At 38.3% G+C, this 17,625-nt stretch overlaps 2 pseudogenes; both read left to right on the forward strand.

The window, feature by feature from the left end:
* Nucleotides 1–4,152: 4,152 nt before the first annotated feature.
* LOC147578521 (M-phase-specific PLK1-interacting protein pseudogene) lies at nucleotides 4,153–4,455 on the forward strand (annotated as a pseudogene).
* Nucleotides 4,456–16,594: 12,139 nt separating this feature from the next.
* Nucleotides 16,595–16,804, forward strand: LOC147578522 (26S proteasome complex subunit SEM1 pseudogene; annotated as a pseudogene).
* The last annotated feature ends 821 nt before the right edge of the window (nucleotides 16,805–17,625 follow it).

The following is a 17,625-nucleotide window of genomic DNA, read 5'->3' on the forward strand; positions in this document are numbered from 1 at the left end:
CCCAGGTTCCTGAGGTTCCAGCATGCTTTTACATCAGAGCCTGCCTTAGCAGCAACACACACAACACCTTATTATCTCCCTAAAATAATGTCTTAAGGAACTAACAAATTATTCACTACCTTGGAAAATATATTTCATTTGGATGGGTAATTGTGCATACGCTTTTTTTTTTTTAAAGTAATCTCTATGTCCAATGTGCAGTTTGAACTCACAACTCTGAGATCAAGAGTCACATGCTCTAACTAATGAGCCAACAAGGCACCCCTTGGATGGATAATTGTGATTCACCACTAAGAAAAAAAAAACAGCAGATATTTAGGCTGTCTTTTAAATGACAGAACAGTCATTTGAATTGAAAACATCTGAGTATCAAGAAACCAAAAATCTTTTTAGTCTTTATAGATACACAGGGAACAGAATGGGATGGTACCCCCCCCCACGCCCACCCCCACACCTGCTTTTTAAAATTCAGGGATAGTGATATAAAGCCTCAATAGAGGGCAATAAGCCACATGAAATCTTTAATTTTTTTATGTCTTTATTTTTTTTATTTTGAGACAAAGAGACAGACTGTGAGCCAGGAGGGGCAGAGAGAGAGGGGGAACAGAATCTGAAGCAGGCTCCAGGCTCTGAGCTGTCAGCACAGAGCATGACATGAGGCTCGAACTCATGGAGTGTGAGATCATGACCTGAGCTGAAGTCGGACGCTTAACTGACTGAGCCACCCAAGTGCCCCAATACACGTGAAATTTTAATGAGCTCACACTAATTCTCCAAGTTCAGGGAAATGCAAAAAAGCACTATAATCACATTTTATAGGCATTTTAAAAAGAAACATAGAAAGCATAAATTAAAATTAACTATGATATTGTAAGACTGAACCTTGCAGATTTTACAAAATGGGAATCATGCCACACACTTGTGACAGGTCACTTTACTAGACCTTGAAAGTCCTGATTTACAAGAAATATCCTGCACTTTTCATGCTCTAGTGAACAAAGCTATCTCCAAAGTTGAAGCCTTAGCTATGATCCCAATTATATAAATTTAGGAAACAGTTTACTGAAATTCAGACCTATAGCAGAAAGTAAATGCAAGGCTCTTGCAAAGTGGCTTCCACTCCTAACTTCAAATGTGAATGTCTTTCATCTGAAGCAACTGTGCAACAATTATCTAAACAGCTATTGTCAAGGTTAGATGGGAATAACTCTGTTCCCATCACCAAAAAGTGCCCAGAGAAACATACCAGACTCATATGACACCTTTGCTCTAATTAGACTTTAAGGTCTAATTAGATAATGTACACTTTCTCCCTTCCTGTCTGGGGAATGACCAAATATCAAGTATCAAAAGTGGACTTGGGCAGAGTGATTCGGTAAGACCAGCTGGATAGGAAAAACATACTCCCTTAGACTATGCTTTTACTTCAATAAGTGATAGTGTTTCACTTTCGTTGGCATTGTTTTCTTTTGTGTCAGAAACTGTAAAGCCAAGTACTTCACCCTATTTGTGAGGACCGGTAAAACATGTCCCTCGCAACTCTTATACAGCAGCCAAATTGCTAAGAGAATCTTAAAGGATAGAGATCAGAACTAATCAGCATCAGGGCCTTAGCAAAGCAGCTAGAGTCTACTCAAAACTTCAGACTTCAAAGAAGACAAAAGTTGGTTTCCACACAAGTTCCCATCAATGTTGACAAGGTCATGGATGTCAACCTGTATCAGGCCTTTTTCATGACTTGCTGCTATAATAACAGTGTGTATTGAGAGAAGATTTTCATGCCAAGAAACCACTCTGATTCTTTTTAATTTGCCATCAAAAAACATCACAAGTCTTCTAGTTAAATATAGAAACTGGTCTTTACATTTCCCTAAGCCTCTAGGAGATGATCTCTATTGATATTACCAGAAGGGAACTCATTCTGGATGTCCCGGAGCACAGGGAGGTACAGGTAGCCTTTGCCTGTTGCAATTTGATGTTGATATTTTGGTTCTTTTGTGCTCCTGTTGTCCCCTGGTTCAGTAATGGGACAGTGAGCAGAGGAAGTGGCTGAGGGATCCTATAATAGTTTTTTTTTTTTTCATGTTTACTTATTTCTTTTGAGAGGGAGAGAGAGAGACCATGAGTAGGGGAGGGGCAAAAAGAGGGAAAGAGAATCTCAAGTAGTCTCAGTGTTGTTAGCCCAGAGCCTGACGCAGGCTCAATCCCAGGAACCATGAGATCATGATCTGAGCCAAAATCAAGAGTTAAACACTCAACCATCTGAGCCACCCAGGTGCCCCTATCCCATAGTAGTTTTGCAGTCATAGGAATTCTCTTGCCCCAGACCTGCACATTCTTTGCCCTGTTGCCCATAAATAACAGGCTGCACAACATAATCACCAAAGCCACTGATTTTCCAAGACAAATGACCAATAAATTTTGATTAAAAACTTATAGTTCTGTATCAAACCTCTGCTACAGTAATCACAGAGTCATGGCATTGGTTAGCAACACATGGATTACGAGATAATATTTTGACAATTCGTGGTTTAATATAATTTTCAAAAAAAAGATAAAATCATAACTTTCATAGATACAAAGATGAATGTGTATTAAAGATTTTATTTAATTTAATGAGGAAACTGAGGAGGATTTACAACCAATCAAAGCAGAAGTCAAAAAAGCACAAATTTACATGGAGTAAGGAAATGGGAAATGAATGCGCAAATGAAGGCAAAACTAGCTTCTTCCACAGTGGAGGATAGTCAATTGAACCTCTACTACACAGGACAGAATTCGCATGTCTATAGACAAGAATTTTTTTTTACATGACTATCAGTTATCTACAATTTACAGAACTGTAAAGCCCCCATAGAATCAGAATCAGATAACATAGAAGGGTGTCCCCTAGATAGTGCATAGTTTTTCACTGAAGCACAAAATTATTCCTACAACATCTATGTTTATACCAACTTGAGATTAAAGAAGTAATGGATAGGTAACTGTTGTCCAAGTAAACAGTCTGAAAGAATGGTACAAATTATCAAAGATCTTTCAAGGAGCATGACCAATAAGACTTTCCCAGTTTTGTACCATTAAAATGTCACTCCATGTTCAACAATAGTATTAAATACTATTATGTGTGTAATTGTACATACAGTTAGTTCCAGAATGCTGGTTGAACCATTTTGTTCCATGTTCCTTGAGGAGCCACAGCCCCAAACTGTTGAGACACTGTTCTATCTGCACCTAAACTTCACTCATCTCTTTTCCCTTTCTTTCTTTCTCTTTCTTTCTTTCTTTCTTTCTTTCTTTCTTTCTTTCTTTCTTTCTTTCTTTCTTTCTTTTTCTTTCTTTCTTTCTCTCTCTTTCTTTTACCACAAGAGTAGGATCTGAATAAAAAAGAGCTCTTGGCTCCTGGAACCATAACTGAGATAATGACGACTCTTACATGCAGTGTTCCAAGTTCAGATGCCATATTGATTGACAATAAATGTCTTCCTCCAGCATCTCCGCTAGTATCATTTGGCTTTGATTTTACTTACTTTTATTTTATTTTATTTTATTTTATTTTATTTTATTTTATTTTATTCTATTCTATTCTGCTCCACCAGCCAAGGTCTCACAACTCCATAAAGTCAGGGAAGCATTAATTCCTCCCTAGTCACTACAATTGCTGAAATGGAGTCAGCTGATATTTCCACAGTTGTTTGTACAGCTCAGAGACAACTTTATGAATGTCATACCCTTCCTTGACATTATAAGCCAAATGGAGACAAGTGGAAATATATGCTATAGGCCTGCCTAATAATTGGCACGTGTCAGGATCATATTTTTAAAATATTAAACTGATGCAGTTTTGGTCTCATAACCTTTAGTAATTCCTGGTTTCCCTGAAGCTCCCTACATATAGCCTAGAAGAAAGAGGCCAACTGAGTCTCTTCATCAGTTCACAGAAGACACAACTGTTTCAAAGCAAAAGCAAAGGGACTAAGGGAAGCAGCTTCCGGGGTACCTGGGCGTAGGCGACCACAGCTACCCTCCTCTTGTGATGGTAGGGGACTGTGTGCCACATGCTGCCTGTGGTTTGGGCCGGGTCTAGGCCCTACAGGAGCAGCCAATCTCCACCACAGGGCAGCAGCTTCCTGGAGTAGAAGGAAAGAGGGGTGATTTGGGTCTCAGTACCCTGGCAGCTATTCTGGCTCCTACTCCAAGTCACCCTCGGGGTTACAATTCAGATACTCCCCAGGGCAGCAGGAAACCCACCCCGAGGGTTCTTCAAGGACATCTACACCCTTTGGATCAGGGTGTGGTGGAGAAAAAAGAATGTCTAATGAGTTGGAAAGTTACTTCAAGCCTTCAATGCTTGAAGACCCTTGGGCTGGCCTTGAACCCATATCTGTAGTGGATTTTAACCAACAATACAACAGTATTCAAACATTCAGAGACAGAAAAGGAAGATACTTTTGTTAACATTTCTGAAATTCATCTAGAAGCTTCCCATGTCAGGAACATCTTGGACAAAACTTTCACTTGTGTAATTACATTGAACTTAAGATGGTGACTTTGAATATTTAGTTGGGTCTTCTTGATATTTTTCATCATATCAAGTATTGTTGATATTAGAAAAGACATACAGTAGAATAATTTGCAGTATTTAGCTCTTTAGAAGTGCCTACCACATTTTAGAGAATTTACAGTTTCCAAATATTTCACGTTCACAGTTATATAATGGACATTTGTCTTTCAATGGTTTTCCAATGTTTTAAAATAAAACATTTTGTCTTTTTGGAAAAAAAAAAAAGCAAAGGGACTAAGTTACAAGTGTTTGATAAGGTACAGTAATGGTTTTGTTTTGAATTGCAACAAGATTTGACTGGCAAGATATTAGCCAAAGCCCAAAAGACTTTTTTTTTTTCTTTTAGAGTTTTATAACAACAGTGCCATTTAGAAAGTAAGGAAGGGCAGAATTTTAGCCCCACAAGAAGGATTAAAGACCTTTCTAGGTTGGGGGAAGAGGAGAGTTCATATACATAGTCTGCTCCTTGGTTCCTTCCTTTTACCCTGGAGGAAATTCAGGCAGTCCCAGAATTTTTCTGGTCATTCTTACATAACAAAAAGCCCAAATGGTTACATCAAGTTGCAAACAAAATACCAATTCAGGAAAAAAAAAGTAATCAGGTAATAAAAGCAATCTCAAGTAATTATCAATTTAATTTGATTTAACAATTCAACTTTCCCCTCTTTCAACTGGGGTCTTTATAGGTAGCCCCAAAGAATGGAACATGATGCTATTTCCCCAACATAGGCTTCTACCCCTATCTTGCTACCTTGCTAGCTGTGTTTTCTGACTCATCAAAGGTCAAAGCAGGAGGAGGAGAAAAGGGAAAGAGGAGCAGGGAAGGAGAACAGGAAAGTTAGTACTTGATCAAGACTATCCATGGTCCTTGCCCTCTGGTCTGACAGATGTCCAAAGCTGGCTCTAACTTATAGTACCTTTTGTGAGCCCCTTCAGAAATGCTCACTGGGAATATTCAACTTCATTTCTAGTCCTGGTGAATGCATTTTCCTTTGCCTAACTGCTCCACCTCAGCATTCCACCATCCGTTCTCTCCCTTGGGTTCCTATCACTCAGTCTAGGCTTAGACAAGATTTAAAAGAGCCCCAGGTCTGTTCTTTCTCCCAATGACTGTATCTGATGGAGTAAACACACACGCATCCTTTGCTCCCACCTTGGATCAGCTGGATAGTCCACATTCCTGCCTTTTACATTTTTCAGTCAGAAGTCAGACACCAGTCCACACTGCCACCCTCCTCCCCCCAAACTGCATGAATCATGTATCAAGATTTCTGAGAAACTCTTCTCTCCAGGTTTGAGATGAGGGAAAACGAGGTACAGAAAGCTTACAACAGAGCTCTGTTCAAAAACATCCTCTGTCAATCCCTTCTTCCCATTTCCAATGCTATCCTTTAGAACTTCAATATGAGAAAGGTTTAGAAACTTCCTTGAAATGTTACAAATTCTATTCTGTGATCTCACAATCCACTCTGCTATCTGGCATTTGTCATTTTAGGATCCCAGCTTAAACTTCCATTCATAGATCCTATTACAAGTGTTTTCTACTATTAGAGGAAACAAGGACTCATGAACAACATAGGTTAAATATAGAGGGGGGAAAAAGAAAGTTAAATGTTAACACATCTAAGTTATGACTAAATATTATCCCACCTCAATTCTTATTTGCCCTCAGTACAATATATGCATGTAATAAGAGAGTCCTGGAAAACAAGGGTCCACAAAAAAAAACAAAAAAAAAACCCCAAAACAATGGAAACAGAAAGCACCTCTCTGGAGAAAAAGCAATAAAAGAAAAGGATAAACAAGTTGGCAACCGTCTGCAAAAAGATCAGGTATCCTCTCCTCCATCAACATCAAAATAGTTTGTGTACCCATAGCTCGGCAACCCCAGAAAGATGTATGGAGAAGAATTTAGTGAGTTGATGCCTACTGCTCCATCAGTATCTTCAATGGAAGTAAGAGGTAAAAATGTTCACAGCCAAAAAGCAAACAAACAAACAAAAACAAAAACAGCAGAGTCAGGAGCAACAGTAAAGGGAAATGATGGTTCTAAGGGAGTGAACTTGGGGTGCCTGGATGGCCCAGTAAGAAAAGCACATGACTCTTGACCTTGAGGTTGTGAGTTCACATTCCCAGATTGGGTATAGAGATTACTTAAATTAAAAAAAAAAAAAACAAATGGAGTGAACTTGAAAGAAAATTCTGAATTACAAGATTTGCTGCTTGCTGGGCATCTCAGGAAATGCTGGGTGACAGCTCAGACTGAGTGTGCCCATGAGCTTAACTACCCACCTATAAGAGTTAAGTGACATTATTTGTAAATTAGATAAATGAGTTATACAGTGTGGAGTCCTACATGTGTGAACTTAACTTCCTAATGTTTGATATGATTCCATTTACTAATGTTCTTAATATAACTTCATTGTCAGTATTAAAAACACTGTTTCAGATGTAACCAACAGCTCTAAGAAAGGGGAACTACACCATCCAGCAACATTCCATTAAAGCTGGAGCAACTCACGAAAGACTGGACAGAAAAAGAGAACATTAGTATTTTAACTCTTGTGCAATTCTTGTGGTTGCCGTTAAAGTAATATGCATGAAGGAGAGTTCCCAGGGTGGTATCAGCAGAATTAAGGACCACCACATGAAGCCTTGCTCATGGCTTATCCGTGTGTTTAGAAATTTGCTTCTACTAGGGGTGCCTGGGTGGCTCAGTCGGATGAGCATCAGACTTTAATCATCAGGTCATAATCTCATGGTTCGTGAGTTCGAGCCCCACATCAGGCTCTGTGCTGACAGCTCAGAGCCTGGAGCCTGCTTCAGATTCTGTGTTTCCCTCTCTCTCTGCCCCTCCCCTGCTCATGCTCTGTGTGTGTGTGTGTGTGTGTGTGTGTGTGTGTGTGTGTGTGTCTCAAAAATAAACTTAAAAAAATAATAATAATAATTAATTAATTAAAAAGAAAGAAATTTTGCTTCCACTCAATAGTCATCTCTTAACCTAGTTTTCTTCCCATGGAATCTAATGAATCTACTCCCTTTGATCCCTTCTATTTTATTTATTTTTTTTTTAATTTTTTTTTCAACGTTTATTTATTTTTGGGACAGAGAGAGACAGAGCATGAACGGGGGAGGGTCAGAGAGAGAGGGAGACACAGAATCGGAAACAGGCTCCAGGCTCTGAGCCATCAGCCCAGAGCCCGACGCGGGGCTCGAACTCACGGACCGCGAGATCGTGACCTGGCTGAAGTCGGACGCTTAACCGACTGCGCCACCCAGGCACCCCGATCCCTTCTATTTTAGTCACTATTGCCATGTAGCAAATTACTCCATAAGTTAGCACCTTAAAACAACCATTTTATTATGCTCATGAATTCTGTGAGTCAGGAATTACAACAGGGCACAGTGAATAAGACTTGCCTCTGCTTCCATGGTATTTCATGTCTTAGTTAGGAAGATTCAACAGCTAGGACTGACTTTCTGGCATGGGAGGGAAAGAAGTGCTAGCTACCTAGAGGTATAATCACTCACATGTCTGGCTGGTGATGCTGCCTGTCAGATCTTAGCTGGTGCTGAGCAGCTACACATGGCACCTCGTGTAACCTAGATTTTCTCCCATCATGGCAGCATGGGAACTTACATGGTGGTTCAGGGTTCCAAAACCTGAATCTACATCACTTCTCTGGCCTAGCTTCAGAAGTGACACAGCATCACTTCTGCTGCATCTATTGGTTAAGTGAGTCACAAGCCAGCTGAGATTCAAAGGAAGGGGAAATGTACTCTCTCAATAGTAGGGGTGTCAAAGAAATTGCAGCCAATTTTTAAAAACTGCCACACTTTCTTGACCATCACTTGAACACATGCAAGATTATCCTAAATGCACATCTACTTTTATTTTTGTCATTATTTCCCCATTTTGAGTTATCAAAGTAAGGTAAGGCTTCTCTGAGATAAAGCACTGTTTTCCTCTCCATTTATCACCTCAACCTTGCCAAGTATACACACAGGCACATAAACATACATACTCACACACTACAGTTTTCAGGGAATTAATTAAGCAATGAACTTTAAGATTCAGGAAAATGGTCAGAGTCAATTTTTTTTCCACTGCAAAGGGAAGCAAATCTTGAACTGTTCACCATCAACAAAATTTACCTTTTCCTCTTTCAGAAAATCTTAACAAGCTTTCTTTTCTTTTTCTTTTTTTTTTTTTAATATACATCCAAGTTAGTTAGCATATAGTGCAATAATGGTTTCAGGACTAGATTCCAGTGATTCATCCCCTACATATAGCACCCAGTGCTCATTCAACAAGTGTCCTCCTTAATGCCCCTTGCCCATTTAGCCATCCCTCCATCCTCTTAGCAAGCTTTCTATCAACTATTACATCAATTGATCCAATTTTTTTAAAAACATAATTAATTTTCCCACCAACCATTGTTTCATGATATATAATTATATAAACAATATTTCAAGGTAAATATTCTTTCTAGTCCTTAACACAGAAGTTCAGTATTTAATCTATTAGTACTAAAATCATTCTTATCTTCTTTAAAATATGTACTTTATATATTTTCTTAATAACCAAGTGAACAATGACTATTGCTAAAGAAGTTGAGAAAAACATATTCACTTTGAAACATTTTTTCTTTAATCAAAACTGTTGCTGGAAAGCACTATATTGCTTAGAAGCTCTTCATTATCCTTCAAGAACAGGGGTGCCTGGGTGTCTTAGTAGGTGAAGCATCCCACTCTTTTTTTTTTTTTTTTTTTAACGTTTATTCATTTTTGAGAGACAGAGTATGAGCGGGGAAGGGGCAGAGAGAGAGGGAGACACAGAGTGTGAAGCAGTCTCCAGGCTCTGAGCTGTCAGCACAGAGCACAAAGCCTGACGTGGGGCTTGAACTCACGAATTGCGAGATCACGACCTGAGCCGAAGTAGGACGCTCAACCGACTGACCCACCCAAGTGCCCCCCATCATCCTTCAAAGAAACACTTTTTCTGATTGTATTTTTGTCTTGAGTTGAGAGGCATACATTATACAGTCCAATTTGATACAATGTTTGCATAAGAATCACTCTAGTTCTTAGCAATCCTTCTTTTGTGGCTTCTTGGAGTGTCATTTGCTGCTCCCTGATTATGGCAAAGCCAAGGACTTAAAGGATAACTGCCCTGCCCAGAGATCAATGAAAATGTAAAAATACCTGTAACTTTTATTTAGTAAATTTACCAAACTATTCTATACTTGTTTTTACCAGATTATGCAAGGATAATGCAGGAATTCCAACCATGTCCCTGAATGGACAGTGATAAGCAGCACTGACAGTGAAATGGAAGAAACACAAAATGCTCCAGGGTTATCCAGCCTTGGTTAAAGTCATTATCCCAGGGGAATGAATCCATATCTCACAGGAGAGTTTACATTTACAAGGCTAGTTTAGAGGAAACTGATGTAAAGCAGAATATGAATGCCATAGGAAAGACTCAAAATGCTTTGGGGATTAAAAGGGTAAAAAAATCACATACGTTAGAGGAATTATGAAAGACCTCATAGAAGAAGTGGCTACACACAGACAGCCAACCAACAGTTTAGGGCTCCACCCTTAAATATAATGAATGCCTAAGATTCATCAGATGTTTCTGGAAAACAGCAACATGTTTTAGAAAGACCCAAACAAGCAAATAATATGAAAAGAAAGGGAGAAAGAAAACTTAAAATTTTTGAGGAGTGGGAGGGAAAAGGAGGACACAATACAAAGAAGAGATAAAAACTTATAAAGAATAGCCTCAGAGAAATAAGAGAAGATGTAGCCTGAAAAAAAGAACAGGTACAAAGAAAACAGATAATCCAAGAACAGGAAAGACCTCTTGGAAATTAAACATTTGTATACTAGGGGCATCTGGGTAGCTCAGTTGGTTGAGTGTCTCACTTTTGATTTCAGCTCAGGTCATGATCCCAGGGTTGTAGGACTGAGCCCCGCATCAGGCTTCACACTGAGCATGGAGCCTGCTTAAGATTCTCTCTCTGTCCCCTCCCCCACTCACACACACACTTTCTCTCTCTCTCTCTCTCTTAAAAAAAAAATCTATACACTAAAAACTTTCTAATTAAATAGAAGGATCAGAGGGGTGCCTGGGTGGCTCAGTCAGTTAAGCGTCCAACCAACTTCTGCTCAGGTCGTGATCTCGCGGTCCGTGAGTTCGAGCCCCGCGTGGGGCTCCGTGCTGATAGTTCAGAGCCTGGAGCCTGTTTCAGATTCTGTGTCTCCCTCTCTCTCTGACCCTCCCCTATTCATGCTCTGTCTCTCTGTCTCAAAAATAAATAAATGCTAAAAAAAAAAAAAATTTTAAATAGAAGTGTCAGAAAATAAAGTCTTTCCAGAAAGTAGAGAAGAAGCAAGCAGGGGAATAGGAGAAAGTTACAAAAGATAAGAAAATTGAATAATCAGTCCTGATTATGGAACATCTGATAGTTCTGAGTACCAGGAAGAGGAAAAAAGACCAAATGAAAGAGTGATAATCTAACAAGTAATTCAAGACAACTAGTGGTGCTGAGGACAGAAGTCTGTAGCCTAAAAGGACTTGGCCAAGTGACCAACACCATTAATTTCAAAAGCCCCATTCCAAGGACAGCATCACATAAGTAGTGACTACTGGGGATAACATGAAAATCCTTTAAATCTTCAGAAGAGAGAATAAAAGATCACATACAAATGTTCAGAAATGAGAATGGTGTTGATCTTCTCAATAATGACCTTAGATGACAGAAGACAAAAGATCAGAAGTCTTAAAATTTTTGAAAGATAATGACTTGCAACTTATAATCAACTTAGAATTTCCACCTGGCTAGGCTTTAGAGTGTACTAAAAAGCATTTACAGACATACAAAGGGTAACAAGTTTACTTCCTTTATTAGAAAATTAAAATGTGTCCAGCAAAATAAGTAAATAAATCAAGAAACAGAAAAATCACGGTTTCTAAAAACCAGGGTGTCTACTTTAGGAATGAGTCAAAGAATAGTTGCAGGATGACAGCCAACACAGAGAACCAGTCAAGAGGACTCTGGGAGGAAATTCCCAGAAAAAACAAAGTTAATAAACTATGTGACTTGCCTAGCTTTGGAGAAATTATTGAGAGGAGTTTGACAAATCTCATGGAAAAAATTAAGGATAAGTACTGAAAGGTACACAAGCATAAAGCAAATGTTACAATCATCAACTCCAGGAAGAACAAGCACAAGAACTCTAAACGCAAAGAAATGAAATCATAATACATTATTTGGCTCAGGAGTAAACAATATTTACATAGTATGATGCTATCCAATTATTGAACCAAAAATTATAATTCTATTATGATGGTGGAGTGCTGCTGTCTACCCAATATTCCTTCTTTCCCTGTCCCACCTTCTTCCACTTAGGTTTTTTGTTGTTGTTGTTACGATTGTTTATTTATTTTGAGAGAGACAGAGACAGCGAGTGGGGGAGGAGCAAAGAGAGAGGGGAGAGAGTGGGGGAGAGAATTTCAAGTAGGCTCCCTGCTGTCGGCACAGAGTCTGACTGGGGCTCAAACTCACAAACCATGAGATCATGACCTGAGCTGAAACCAAGAGTTAAATGTTTAACCGACAGCCACCCAGGTGCCCCTTCTACCTAGGTTTTGTTCAGGTATCTACAATTTTCTTTCTGGCAACATTCTTTAGGAGAGGTTGATCCCAATACCACACCCAAAAGGTAAATCTAGTTAGTCCCAATCATGATAATCCCATCCATCTCTTCAGTTGTGATAGTTTTAGGAAGAGAATTAGATCCAAGTCAGTTAGTTGAAGGGCTTCTTAAACAGAAGTGCAAGGAAGAGTCAGTCTCCTCTTCTTTCTGTGGATATATGTTAAAGACCACTAAATTTGCTACCACCATTCAGCAATCATGAGGGCAACTTAAAGACAAAGTCAACACCCCAACGATAGGAAAACAAAGCTCAGAAGTACTCATGTTTTGATGATGCACTGAATTATGCAGCTTTGAGAGACACTGTGTTTAGATTTCTGTTAAATAGAAATAATAAATGTCTTTTTTAAGCCAGTAGAGTCAGGGTTTTCTGTAATCCTCACTTGAAAGCATTCTAATTGTTTTGGGGTTTTTTATGGTGGGGGTGTGCAGAGGAAGGAGGGTGCAGCCTGATACTCTGAGTACTAAACTGTTAAATCCACATCTACCATAACAGGACATATATAATATACTCTCTAAAATTATTAAATCAAGATAAAGCAGTATAAATTCCACATTTAGAAACACAGAGGCAAATACTTGGAAAAACAGTTAAAATACTAAATAGTGGGTAGTTTTAGGAAGTTAGGAATAAGAGTTGCAGAAAAGTGAGGTAATACTATTTATTTTTAATTATGTGGATGATTACTTTGATAAAAATAAAAAATAATTACAATAAACAAATCAGCAAACAAAAATACAGATGTGATTTTCCAAGGTAACTGTAAAGAAAGGTTGAGCACCCCATGTAGCTATCAAAGTAGCTATTAACATCCCACAAAAGCCAAACCAACTAGTCTTCAAGAATTTAATATACTAGTCATAACCACATGGATCTTACAGTACCAATGGTTCAGATTGGGGAGCAACCCAAATCTTTTTAACTACACAATGCAATCCTCAGATGGTGTCAGACAGAATTAGAACATGATGATATGATTACAAGGTGACATGATGAGGGCTAGGTTAAGGTCACATGACTTCTCAGAATTCTTTCCCCAAGTTATTTGCTAACTGTCAATTTCATTCTTTTTTTTTTAATTAAAAAATGTCTTCTTGCTCTCATTTCTCTATAATGCAAATATGAAATTTTGCACTCATGATCTCAGTATTTTTTTCTTTTTTCAAATTTTTTATTTAAATTCTAGTTAGTTAATATACAGTGCAATATTGGTTTTAGGAGTAGAATTCAGTGGTTCATCACTTAATAAAACACCCAGTGCTCATCATAACAAGTACCCTCCTTAACACCCATCACCCACCTCCCTCCATCAACCCTCAGTTTGTTTCCTAAAGTTAAAAATCTCTTATGGTTTCCCTTCCTCTCCCTTTTTCCCCCTCCCATATGTTTATCTCTTTTGTTTGTTAAATTCCACATGAGTGAAATCATATGGTATTTGTCTCTCTCTGACTGCCTTATTTCACTTAGTATAATACACCCTAGCTCCATCCACGTTGTTGCAAATGGCAAGATTTCATTCTTTTTGATGGCTGAGTAATATTCCATTGTGTGTGTGTGTGTGTGTGTGTGTGTGTGTGTGTGTGTGTGTGTGTGTATACCACATCTTCTTTATCCATTCATCCGTTGATGGACATTTGGGTTCTTTCCATAGTTTGGCAACTGTTGATAATGCTGCTATAAACAACAGGGTATATGCACGCCTTCAAATCTCTATTTTTGTACCCTTTGGGTAAATACCTAGTAGTGCAATTGCTGGGTCATAGGGTAGTTTTATTTTTAACTTTTGAGGAACCTCCATATTGATTTTCAGAGTGTCTGTACCAGTTTGCATTCCCACCAACAGTATAAGAGTGTCCTCCTTTCTCCACATCCTCACCAACATCTATTGTTTCTTGTGTTAATTTTAGCCATTCTAACAGGTGTGAGGTGCTATCTCATCATAGTTTTGATTTGTATTTCCCTGATGATGAGTGATGTGGAGCTCTTTTCATGTGTCTGTTAGCCATCTAGATGTCTTCTTTGGAAAAATGTCTATTCATGTCTTCTACCCATTTCTTAACTGGGTTATTGGTTTTGTGGGTGTTGAGTTTGATAAGTTCTTTATAGATTTTGGATACTAACCCTTTATAAGATATGCCATATGCAAATACCTTCTCCCATTCCATAGGCTGCCTTTTAGTTTTATTGCTTTTTTCCTTTGCTGTGCAGAAGATTTTTATCTTGATGAAGTCCCAGTAGTTCATTTTTGCTTTTGTTTCCCTTGCCTCTGATGATATGTCTAGTAAGAAGTTGCTCCTGCCAAGGTGAAAGAGATTACTTTGTTCTCCTGTAGGATTTTGATGGTTTCCTGTCCCTTACATTTAGGTCTTTCATCCATTTTGAATTTATTTTTGTGTACAGTGTAAGAAAGTGGTCCAGTTTCATTCTTCTGCATGTTGCTGCCCAGTTTTCCCACCACCATTTGTTTTTTTTTTTTAATTTTTTTTTTTAACGTTTATTTATGTTTGAGACAGAGAGAGACAGAGCATGAATGGAGGAGGGTCAGAGAGAAGGAGACACAGAATCTGAAACAGGCTCCAGGCTCTGAACGGTCAGCACAGAGCCCGATGCAGGACTTGAACTCACGGACCATGAGATTATGGCCTGAGCCAAAGTCGGATGCTTAACCGACTGAGCCACCCAGGTGCCCCTACCCACCACCATTTGTTGAAGAGACTGTCTTTTTTCTGTTGGATATTCTTTCCCGTTTCGTTGAAGATTAGTTGACCAAGATCTCAATATTTTAAAGGGCTATAACTGAAAAAAGATATTTTCAGCAAACTTCCATGATTTTGCAACTGTCGTAAAACATTAAGGTCATGTGAAAGCATCTGATTTTTGATAGTCCAAGGAAAAAGAATGTAAGATTTGGAGGGAAGAAAAACTTGTCATTTTATCAAATAGTCCGGATGAACTCAATTTATTTATCTCTTGATCTTTGGCAAATTAACAAACAGGATATTAAAATTAACATATTTTAAAACAAAATCTCATCACTGATTTCAGCAGTAACATTGCTGAACATTTCAGCAGTAACATTGAGCACCAAATGTTTTACCAGATCAAATAATGAAAATGACTGAATCAGATTTGCATTCCCATCTTGTTCTCTGATCAGCTCTTGGTGAGGTGGCCCTGAGTCTGCTATAGGAAGGAGGTACAGTCATTCTCTAGGATCTGGGAGAGGTAGGAAAGGGGGACCAAGACATTGGGATGTTGCTATTGGCATCCTATTAACTCCAGTACTTCTTCCGGTCTCAGTTTATTTCTCCAGGAAGTCTTCCTTAACCTCCTAGACTAGGATAGGCCCTCTGTTATACACTCTTATGACACCCTACCCTTAGCACAATGGTAATCAAATAATTGTTTCTGCATTGAACTGTTTCATGTCTACCTCCCTACTAGAGAGTAAGTTACATGAATCACAGATTGGATGTATTTGGTTCATTTTTACATTACCTGGCACAATGCATGGCATATTATTGTACATGGCCAATAAATATTTGATGAATAATTGAAAAGGGGGAAACAAATGGTTTTAATACACGTTAAAATATTTTCAGCCTAGGGGCATCTGGGTGGTTCAGCCGGTTAAGTGTCCAGCTTCAGCTCAGGTCATGATCTCACGGTTCGTGAGTTTGAGCCCCACGTCGGGCTCTGTGCTGACAGCTCAGAGCCTGGAAGCTGCTTCAGATTCTGTGTCGCCCTCTCTCTCTCTACACCTCCCCTGCTCACACTCTGTCTGTCTCTCTCAAAAATAAATAAACATCTTTTAAAAAAGCTTTAAAATATATTCAGCCTTACGGTAAAGAAATAGAAGTGAAAACATCAATGAAATACTATCTTCTACTTTATCAAATTGAAAAGTTCAAAAAAACTGAAAACATACTGTGCTGTTGGCAAGAGTGAAGTATGACAGGTGGCCCCTGTTGGGGCTGCTATACGTTTAGCAACACATTAAGAAACTTAGCAAAATAATTAATATAATTCAAAACTTAAATGCATATTCCCTTTCACCCAACAATTTCACATCTAACATTTTATTCCACCACTATGCTCTCATTTCTATTCAAAGACCCTTGTACAAGGAAGTTCATGATGATTTTGCTTGAATAGAAAAAGAATCCTAAAATCATATAATAAAGAGAGTTAAATATCTCATGTCTTTAAGGTAGAGCCGGCCTCCTCACAGGCAGCAGTAGTGAGGGAAAGTGAGGATTTCAACTTTGCCACTGGCCTGAGAGGTTTTTTTGGCATGAAGGGTTGCAATGTCAGAGAAAAAGCAGCTGGTGGACTTAGGTCTCTGGGAGGACAACGAGTTCAGGGAGTTCCCCAAGGAAGACTGGGCTGGTTTAGATGAAAATGAAGAAGCAGATGTCTAGGAAAATAACTGGGATTTTGACAATGTAGAGGGTAACTTCTCCAATCTGATAGGAGGTAAATCAGAGACACATGGTTATAAGATGGAGACCTCATAGCATCTGGAAGTGTTGAAGCAACCTAAGCTTGAACTTGTTACTAAATTCTAGGACAGAGAATCTAGGATGGGACACCTAAAATATGTTTATTTCATTACCTGCTTGGATTTTTTATTTTTGTTTTTGTAACACAAAACATAAATGTTTTGATCTAAAAAAAAAAAGAGTTAAATAAATTATGGTACAGCTATGTAATAAAATACTACACAGCAGTAAAAGAATGAGTTATATGTATTTATATACTGATTAAAATAATAACCAAGACATATAAGTGGAGACAATAAAATGCAAAAATATAAAACAATGTTTATATTATATTCCCCTTTATTGTTGTGGTTTTTAAAGGAGATATATGTGCATATAAGATATATCTGGGAACCCACATGAGAAAATGGTAACAGAAAGTTGCTTCTGGTGCAAGAAGACTGGGAAACTGGACACTGGGAAAGAAGAAAAATTTTCTTTTCACTCTATACTTTTTAAACTGTTCACATTTTTTAGCATGTATATTAATACATTTTTAACATAACAGCTTGTTTAAAAATCTAATTCTTGAAGGAATATTTTTCTAGACCACATGAATGGTCTTTCCACGTAGAGCTTTTAATCACTCTGCAATTATATATACATAAGATGACTGGATTTTGATTTAGATTATCTGGAAGATGTTATCCTTAATGTACACTTATTATTTGTCTCTGTTTTTTTTAATTTTTTTAACATTTATTCATTTTTGAGAGACAGAGAGAAACAGTGTGTGAGTGGGGGAGGGGAAGAAAGAGAGGGGGACACAGAATCCGAAGCAGGCTCCAGGTTCTGAG

This window comes from Puma concolor, chromosome C1, assembly GCF_028749965.1.
Source record: "Puma concolor isolate L17-30 chromosome C1, mPumCon1.1.hap2, whole genome shotgun sequence".
Lineage (NCBI taxonomy): Eukaryota > Metazoa > Chordata > Mammalia > Carnivora > Felidae > Puma > Puma concolor.